This window comes from Sceloporus undulatus, chromosome 2, assembly GCF_019175285.1.
Source record: "Sceloporus undulatus isolate JIND9_A2432 ecotype Alabama chromosome 2, SceUnd_v1.1, whole genome shotgun sequence".
Lineage (NCBI taxonomy): Eukaryota > Metazoa > Chordata > Lepidosauria > Squamata > Phrynosomatidae > Sceloporus > Sceloporus undulatus.
The window spans coordinates 180,943,204-180,951,545 of NC_056523.1; the positions used below are offsets into that span (position 1 = coordinate 180,943,204).

The 8,342-nt window shown below is 43.9% G+C and overlaps 1 long non-coding RNA gene across 1 annotated transcript; it reads left to right on the forward strand.

Annotated features, from left to right (window-relative positions):
* Window positions 1-561: 561 nt before the first annotated feature.
* LOC121923703 lies at window positions 562-7,371 on the forward strand. The gene is made up of 3 exons (XR_006102434.1): window positions 562-848; window positions 2,357-2,511; window positions 4,685-7,371. It is a non-coding gene; the product is annotated as an uncharacterized LOC121923703 (long non-coding RNA).
* The last annotated feature ends 971 nt before the right edge of the window (window positions 7,372-8,342 follow it).

An 8,342-nucleotide genomic window follows, 5' to 3' on the forward strand; every position in this document is an offset into this window, starting at 1 on the left:
AATTTAAATGCATGTTTCTGAGGCTTCTATAGACAATTGCCCCCAAAGGCCCCGGCGGCAATCGGCGGCAGAACCAGGCTGGGGCCGGTCCCAAGGCCTCGCCAGGCCACATCCGGCCCGCGGGCCGCAGGTTGCCTACCCCTGCTCTAGATCTCTAGGCAGAATCTTTTGTAATTTGAATCCATTGGCTCTGGAGCAGCAGAAAACAAGCTGACTCCATCTTCTACTTGACATCCCTTTTGATATTTAAAGATGGCTGTCACGTCACCTCTTAGTCTTCTTGTCTCCAAGTTATACATACCTAGCTCCGTAAATTGTTCCTTATAGGCCTTCGTTTCCAGACCATTGATCATCATAGGTCTAAAACACACTGCAAAAATAATCCAGTTTGAGACCACTTTAATTGCCCTGGCTCAATCCTAGTGAATCCTGGGAACTGTAGTTTTGTGAGACATTGAAGCTTCTCTGTCAGAGAGCTCTGGTGCCACAATAAACCACAATTCCCCGGGCTTCCTAGCACTGAGCCAGGGCAGTTAAAGTAGTCTCAAGATGGATTATTTCTGCCGTGTGTTTTGGACCTTAGTCATTCTTCTCTGGACACATTCTAGCTTGTTGATATCCTTCTTGAACTAGTTCATTCAACAGTTTCACATGATAGCTGATGTCCATATTATCTTCCAACCTTGTTTTTTTCTCATTACTGAGATGCCTTTTTAAAAAATTTGCAGACGATGGCAAGATTTTTCACGGGAGCGGAGTGGGAGATCCCTTTGGTCCACGCTGCTACAAGGGAGACATCATGGGCTGTGGGATCATGTTCCCCCGTGACTATATCCTTGACAGTGAAGGTGAGCATTTGGCATTCTGTGAATCATAAGATGATGTAAAGTAATAAATATAGATGTTGCAGATGTAGGTCACAGCATGTGTGCATGAATGTGGAGTATGGCATGGCAAGTTTCTACAATAGTGGAATTGTCAACCAGCAGCTTTTAGACTAGATTTGGCCTCCTGGAAATAGGTTCCACCAGCCTACAATTAATTTGCCAAAAGGCTAGTGTGGAAAGACTGGCAACCTTGAAATGTGATATTCTGTGTGATTTCACAAGAAGTAGCAACCATATTGCTATCCTTGCCCAATCCAGTTTGTCACTTGATAGTATAAGTAGTTGCTAATCTGGATTGGAGCTACAGCGTTACCAATTAATCACTTCTCTATATGGTGATGCCTATGGGATTTTGCTGTTGAGATCCTACAGGAAAAGGAACACAGAGGATGAAAAACTAGTGGTTTGGTGTGATTTCTCCTTCCTTCCCTGACAGTCTCCCATTGCCAAGAACCATTGGCAAATTTCAGGCAGAGGTTTCCTTTTGGGAATGTACAGAAGGGAATGCAGTGTGTGAAACTGCAGGATTTCACACCATCATTTAAGCCTTGCCATTTCCCTTTCTGCCTTGCTCTTTCTTCTATGCAGTATGGATGGTAGCATCCTTGCAGATAGGTTCACATAGTGCACTGGCAAACTGAAATTTTTCCTAGATGACCAGTTGTATTCTGGTCATTTATGGTTTAAAATATTTATATATTTAAAACCAACTTTAAGCGTCACTGTTTTTGAGTACCTGGAGACAACTTTTAGTTGCCGCAGGTTATCAGGTGAGGTTCTGTTCTACAAGCCTGTATCAATCTGGCATGATAGCACTGAGACACTGAGTCATCACAAGCTCTATCCAGGGTAACCTTTCTGACGTGTACTGTTGGTATCTTTCAGTCGTTCCTGACTAATGGTGACCCTATTGCTGAGTTTTCTTGGCAAGATTTATTCAGAGGTGGTTTGCCTTTGCCTGTTTCTGAGGCTGAGAGAGTGTGACTTGTCCAGGGTCACCTAGGATCTTATCACATGAGGCACTTATCACTATCCAAACATTGCAGAAGCGCCGGAGGTGGGATCATCCATCGCACTTCTTTAACATAATTGAGGCTTCCCATTTTCCTTCTGTCACTGAAGCGTTCATGGGTCAGCCTCGGAGAAGCCATTAACGGGAATTTTCTGTAATCAAAAATGGCTTCTCCGAGGCTTCAAGCAAGACAAAAAATCTAGGGGAAAATTCATATGTGGAGATTTGAACATGTCTCCAGATTTCATTTTCTAACTCTAAAGCCACTAAAGCACTCGGGCTCTCATCTGGCATGTATGCTGGCTTGTATTGATTGGTTTCTGAAGTTACAGAGCTTTATCAGCCTGTTTTGAGCTGAGATGTGTGTGGCTGCCAGTGCATTATGGTTCTTTCATGGGCCTAGGATTGAAGTATATTTCATTCCAAGAGTTAATGCTGGTTTGTGGGTGTCCTACAGGTGATAGTGATGACAGCTGTGATACGGTCGCTATTAGGGCCAAACCCGAGGTGTAAGGAATGTCCTGTACCTGCATCAGGAAGCTGAAGAGGATGAAGATGAGGAAGAGATGGGAAGAAGACATGGAACAGGAACATGAAGGCAAGAAAGTAGTGGTAAGTGCACTTGGGTTTCCAGATGAGGGCTGTAGCCTTACCTTTGCTACCTCCAACAGCAAACGTGGCCTGGCCAGAGGTCCCCTTCCATTTTGTGATGGTGATTGGAAAGAAGATGCGGGGGTTTTGGAGTTGATTTAAAGAATTGCCTCCCTTTGATGCTCTCTTTTTTGGTGGGGGGAAAAGGCAGCCGTATTGGAGCAGCTAATCCCTGCAAAACAGAGTAGGGGAGCTATATGTGGAACCAAGGGCTGAGTTGCCTAAGCAGTTCTGCCTGGGATTGGTCCAGTTGCTTGTCCCCCAGTTGTTTCATGTCTTGGCAAAATGCTCTCAAGAGACAGGCTGCAGTCTTCCCTAAAGGAAGACTCTAGTCCATCTGCCTTGGTTCAGGCTCAGAGGAGAGAAGAACCACTGGACTTCACCCCTTCCCCACCACCATTCCCTTCTCCTTTTGTGTTGTGTCTTTTAGATGTAAGCCGAGGCAGGGAACCGTCTTATTAAAAATAATAATTGTAAGCCGCTCTGAGAGCCATTAGGGCTGAAGGGCGGGGTATAAATAATGTAAATAAATAAATAAAAAGGGGCTGTTGGTGCTTTATGGTTGTTGCTGTTTTTTCCCCTTTGCGGCTGCTCTGTTTTCTCAGCATATGGCAGACGAGGAGAGTCATACTCTCACTGCTCTCTGATTTGCTCTTGTTTTGTCATTGCACAGTCTGTATTAAGCTAGTTCTTTAGTTTGGGTTGCTTCCTAGTGGCTACTATGAGCAATGCTTCTGGGCCCCTAGGCTGAGAATGGCTGTCTCCCCACTAAGGAGTTGAGCTCAGGGGGATCTCTGTATCCCAGCTTTGATTTTGTGCAAGGGCTGCATCCTGAAGTTCCAAGCACTGTCTGTCTGTCTTGTCAACTTTGGCTTTCCAGTGCAACAGGAGTGGGAGTTGGTACAACAGAGTGCATGGGTAGTGCAGTTAATGAAGGATGTTTCCAAACAGGCAGTATATCAATTATACTTAACAAGAAAGAAAAATAAAAGAAGGAGAGAAAAAGAAAAAGAAAGGAAGTTTTTTCTCTGGTAACAGAGAAGGTGGAAGATGGTGAGAACACTGAGTAGGGTTACAAATGGAGGCTGATTACTTCACCTGGACCTCCATAACATTTCATGTTTGGGGTAGGATGATTACTCCAGAATAAAAGCCCCAGAACTCAAATTAATTGGGATTAAGAGATTTGTTGCTGTTATGTGCCTTCAAGTCATTTCTGACTGGTGGCAAGCCTAAGGCAAAACTTCCACAGTTTTTTTTCTTTGCAAAGTTTGTTCAGAGGGGGTTGGCATTGTCTTGCTCTGAAGCTGAGAGAGTGTGATTTGTCCAAGAGCACGCTGATGGGATTCCATGGCTGAGTGGGGGATTTGAATCCCTGTCTCCCAGAGTCCTAGTCCAGCACTTGAACTACATGACTATGGTGTGCTGGCTTTATAGGCATATTAGTCATTGACTTTTGTTTTCTCACCTTATAGTAGGAGTGGGCATCCTGTGGCTGTTGTCTGCAGCATTCCTTATCATATGCTATGCTGGCTAGGGCTACTGGAAATCACAGTTGAAAAACAACTGGAAAGCTCCATAGTTATCTCCCCTGCCCTGTATGAGTCAAGTATTCCTACAGATTACTATAATGAAAGCTTTTCCAATCTGGTCTCCTCCAGATGGACTGAATCTCCCCTCTGCCCCAGACAGCATGGCCAGTGACCAAGAACGATGGGAGCTGTAGTTGCAAACATCTTGGGGGCACTAGGTTGCACACATTTTCTTTAAAGGAATAAATTTGGCTGGAACATCTAGCAAAGGGTGAGACCCTGGAAATGGTTCTGTTGTGGGTTGCCTGGAAATGTGATGAGAATTCAGCAGAGGCCTCCAGTTCACCAGTGCTATTTGCTGTATTTATTAAAGCAGCTTTTGAATATTGGTTTTTTGATTCAGCTGAAACAGAGTTTTCATATGCCAATCTGAGCCATGTACATGGTTCTTGTTATACAGTATAGCTGCCTTAACAGATCAGTCCACATTTTGAAAGATTCCTTCAAAATCTGATCCAGCTTGATCCAGCTACTCAGTCAAACTATGCAAAAGCTAACCTAAACCACTCTTTTTCTCCCTCTCCTCCCCCATTCTCTCTCAGGTGTTCTTTACACGCAACGGGAAGATAATTGGAAAGAAGGATGCTGTGGTGCCTGGAGGGGGCTTTTATCCCACCATTGGGATGTTGAGCAGCGGGGAGAAAGTCAAGGTGGATCTGCACCCGCTCAGTGGCTAAGGAACAAGGGCTGAGGAGCCCCATCACTTTCCTTCTGCCATTCCGTGGGACTGCCGGATGTACCCAGGCTCTTCTTCATTGCACTTCCAGTCTCCATTTCCAGGGGCAGCGTTGTTGTTGTTTTTGTCTGTGGGGCCATATAGATCTCTGTCTACTTAACATCACCTGAGCCACCTATTCTTTTCTTTCCTGTTTCATTCCAACAATTCTCAGGCTCTTTGTGACACTGTTGGGGAAGGAAAAAAAATCTTGAGGCTCTTTTGTTTCCCAAGCAGGTCTGGGATTTAGTTGCTGGGTCAAAGGCCCAGTCTCTTCCCCTCTTTCAGTGATCCATCAGTCACAGCCTCATGAGGCAGTGTGGTCCTGGTCCTGGTCCTGGGTGTGAGGTTGTGACATCTTGGGCTTTGAAATAGAGGCTGGGGTATGGCCTGGCCTAATCCAGTACTGGAGGAGTTCAGGGCCATCTTCTGTGAGGAGTTGCTTCATCACAGATAGAGCTGATAGAACAGTGCAGCTCTCTGCTGTGGCTATGCACCATATTTTTTCTTTCTGTGTAATACTTTGGATATTTGTAACCTCTTTGCAGCTGCAGGCCAGCCCCATTGAATCATAATCCGAAATATGTTGTTCACCTGATCCCAACACTGTGCAGCAAACTCTTGTGCCGTGCTCTTGGGACCAGCCCTACCATTAGGCAGAGGGAGGCAGCTCATTGGGTGCTGAGTTCAGTTCTTCCTTTACTCCCCAGTTGTTTTTCTCTGTTGGAGGAGGGAACTACATACACCACACAACCTGTTCTGGACCTCCTAAACTGGCCTGCTGCCCTCAGGTGTCATAGAAGACACACAATCTCTTTTGTTGGCATTCAGGTGAAGTTTAGCTACCAGTCCAGCCAGCATCCTTACATGGAGAAGGAAAGGCTCCACCTTATTCTCTTCCAAATGTCTTGGGCTAGCCCTTCACCTTCTTATTAAACTTATTTAGTTAAATCTGTAGGTGTGCAATCCCATGGCTTCTAACTTTCTTGTCCAAATGACTATATACTAGCTTTGAAGATGATGTGAGAGGATGTTCTAGATCCAAGGAGAAGAAATCTTTCTAGGGCTGCACCTTTTTTTTTTATGAGCTCTCTGCCTGATTCGATGTAAACATGTCTTCTGCCTAGTAATAGCCCTGGGGAGGAAAAGAAAGGGGTGTTGGTGACCTTCAGGCAAAATAACCTCTGCCATCTTCCTTCACTAAACTGCTGAGGGTTTTTTAATATCATGAGCTATATATAGGACCATGCTGGCTGCTGAATGATATAGTTCATAGCCTGGTTTCTGTGCTGTTACATTATCTCTATACTGCTGGTTGTTACTTAGAAGATGAGGGTAAAAAGAAGGCATGGAACATGAACTGTGTCCTGAAGTTTGATTGTAAAGTGTTTACTCATTGCCTTTCCTACTCTTCTTCCCTCAAGTTAAAGGCAGGCCTTTATAGTCATAGCCCTGCCCTTGTATGCATTCCCTTCTGAGGTCTCTTGCATTCTGCATTGTACATGTGTTGCTGTAATCATTTCCCTGCTCTGGCTTTGAAGCTCACAAGGGTTCTTTGGATGGATGAAGAAACCTTGTCATGGTGCCATTTGTGTATATGTGGCTTATCAGTGGCAAGAGAAGCCAAAGAGTAGTAGTTTCATTGACACTTGAGGACAGTGGGTAGACAAAGGACAAGTCACTACATGGCCCTATTCCCATTTCTCTGGCCCTGTGTAGTCACGGGTAGTCTTGCTGCTAAAATTAGAATATTCTGGGAACCTGAGTTGGGATGGCCATGAAAGCTATTGCATTGGCTCCCCCTGGTGATGTACTTAGCTTTGTGGAAATTGTCCTGTTTTATAAGTGGGCTGGGATGGGAGCAACACATCCTTTTCTGCTTCTCTTTCTCTCTTGAATATTGTTATCTTACCATCAGTCCTTCCTGATTATTGGAGGGGTAAAGGACTGCTTCTTATCTTCCATTCTAACCTTGCTGCTGCTGTTGCACACTGTACTTCCTTTCCCCCTGTTTCTGAAAGAATATGTTGCTGCAGAAGAAAGGAGGTAGGGTGATCGGGGTGGGGAGTCAGTGTATGAAAGATTGTGGCAGCCTTGATGAGTGTGCTATGCAAAATTCCCTGGCTACAACAGACCTTTGCAAGGAGCCAAAATACTGCTCCCTCTGCCCATTGTGCAGTCTTCTCTTGGTCTCTGGTGGCTAATGGATGCCTGGTCTGAACAGAGCCCTCTTCTGTCCAGCTCTATGTGTGTGCCTCTGATTCCTTCTGCATCTCGATAGACAGAGTCTTGATATGCTCAATAAAACTTGAGATTTCCATACTTATCCAACACCTGAATAAGCTTCTGTCATATTTAATATGCATCTCCTACAAAGGCCCCTGATATGATAGAACACTTATCTGGACCTATTATTGCTTGCCTTTTAAAAAAACATCAACCCTTAAATAGCAGCAGCAGTAGCATTCTTCTCTTATATTTTTTAAAAATTAAAATAATAGCAAAATTAAAGCACTTTAGTCTTGTAGTAGTATATTGTTTTTAAAAATGTTAATTAGCATTATGCATCTGAGGAAGAAGATCCATGGAAGCTTATGGTACAATTTATTGCACACAGTTAATCTCAAAGGTGCTACAAGACCCCTCTGACTTATCTTGCTGTATTTAAGAATTCTATAATAGCATTGTGGCATTAAAGCACTGCACCAGGACAGTGCTAATAAAACAAAACAAATACCATTCTGGTGAGTACTTAGGGATAAAAAGGAAGAAAACAGAAAAGGTTTGTTTCATGTATTTTTTTTTTAAATTGACCTCAATCCTCTTGTTAGTCCCATTGAATTAGTAGGTTTTACATAAGTGTTGCGTCATCATTTAGCAATTGATTAAGTGGATCAAATCTAGTTGTGACTATCAATAGGTTTCAGGTGATGTAAGAATTTACCACTTCAATGAGATAAAAAGCTTTTGAGCCTCTATATGATGCCAACTTCAGTTGCCAGAAGTGCCAGCTGTGTAGTCAGTATTAAGGGATTCTGCTAGATTTTCCACCTCTGACTGACATACTAACTTTTCTGTCCCAGCCAGTAATTCCCTAACCAAAATGCATAGAAAGAAATTGAGAGCCAGCCTGGTATAGTGCCTTGAATGTTTGGCTGGGACTTTGGCAACCAGTGTTCAATTCCATGCTCAGTCACAGTAACCCACTGGGTGAACTTAGGCGAGCCCCCCCTCCCAGCAAGGAGAAGGCATGGTAATACCGCTCTGAGCAAATTATGCCAAGAAAACTCTGAGAGGATCATCAGTTTGTTGGAAATGACTTGAAGGCACACAACAACAATAGAAATGAATTTCTTTAAAAATCATTAGTTGTGTGGTGTAGTGGATTGAGTGTTGGACCAACTCTGGAAATCAGGGCTCAAATTCCAGTTTAGCCATGAAAATCCACCAGGTCACCTTGGGTGAGTCACACATACTTGGCTCCA